Consider the following 917-nt stretch of genomic DNA (forward strand, 5'->3'; position numbering starts at 1 on the left):
CAGCAATCAGCTCATTTTTTTTTTAAAGTGGCGTTTATCGGTTTTGGCAAATTAACTCTTCACTTGTTGAACATATACAACCAAATGTTGTTTAAGAGGGCCTGTTCTTGTCAGCTATTGTGAAATATATAATATAATATAGTTTGAGCAAACCTCTATCCACTTACTTATTTGCCCTGGATCCCAGAACGAATGTGCTGTTCTCAGTCAGTCTGGATGGGTCCCACTTTACAAACATCAACACACTTACGTTAATATAAACATTTCAGTATCAATTATTATGCTATTTTAATCCAAATGCACATTATAACTACCTTAGGTCCTTCCCGCCTTATTGGCTCGGACACTTTGGGTTTTGTTCTGCGGAGGATCCCGCCTTATTGGCTCGGACATTTTGGGTTTTGCTCTGCGGAGGACATTTTACATTTTCAAAAGGTTGAATCTTTAATATGTGGAGACATCCGATAAAGAAAACATAAGGACACTTACGCAGTACTGTACTGGGCTGGTCTGTCGTACTGTACAACTGCACCAGGGGGGCGACCTTTCCTCTGAAAATAAAAAAAAATTATATATTTATAGTTAGTATTCAGTACAACAGCACTCTTGTTTTTGAGATGTTGTTTAATGTCATTATTTTTTATAAATACACTACCGTTTAATAGTTCAGGATCAAAAAAGATTTTTTGCGAAAGAAATTGATACTTTTATTCAGCAAGCATGCATTAAATTGATCAAAAGTGACATTAAAGACATTTACAAAGATTTCGAATGAAAGCTGTTCTTTTGAACTTTTTATTCATCAAAGAATCCTGAACAAAATGCATCACGGTTTCCACAACAATATGAAGCAGCACGACTGTTTTCACCATTGATTATCAGAAATGTTTCTTGAGCAGCAAATCAGCATATTAGAA

The 917-nt window shown here is 35.3% G+C and overlaps 1 long non-coding RNA gene across 1 annotated transcript; it reads right to left on the reverse strand.

The window, feature by feature from the left end:
- Positions 1–166: 166 nt before the first annotated feature.
- On the reverse strand, positions 167–553 carry LOC107751170 (uncharacterized). The gene is made up of 3 exons (XR_001641213.1): positions 490–553; positions 315–360; positions 167–226 (listed from the first exon to the last, which is right to left on the reverse strand). It is a non-coding gene; the product is annotated as an uncharacterized LOC107751170 (long non-coding RNA).
- Between the last annotated feature and the right edge of the window lie 364 nt (positions 554–917).

Source organism: Sinocyclocheilus rhinocerous, unplaced genomic scaffold, assembly GCF_001515625.1.
Source record: "Sinocyclocheilus rhinocerous isolate Xijiao unplaced genomic scaffold, SAMN03320098_v1.1 scaffold44243, whole genome shotgun sequence".
In the NCBI taxonomy this organism is placed as follows: Eukaryota; Metazoa; Chordata; class Actinopteri; order Cypriniformes; family Cyprinidae; genus Sinocyclocheilus; species Sinocyclocheilus rhinocerous.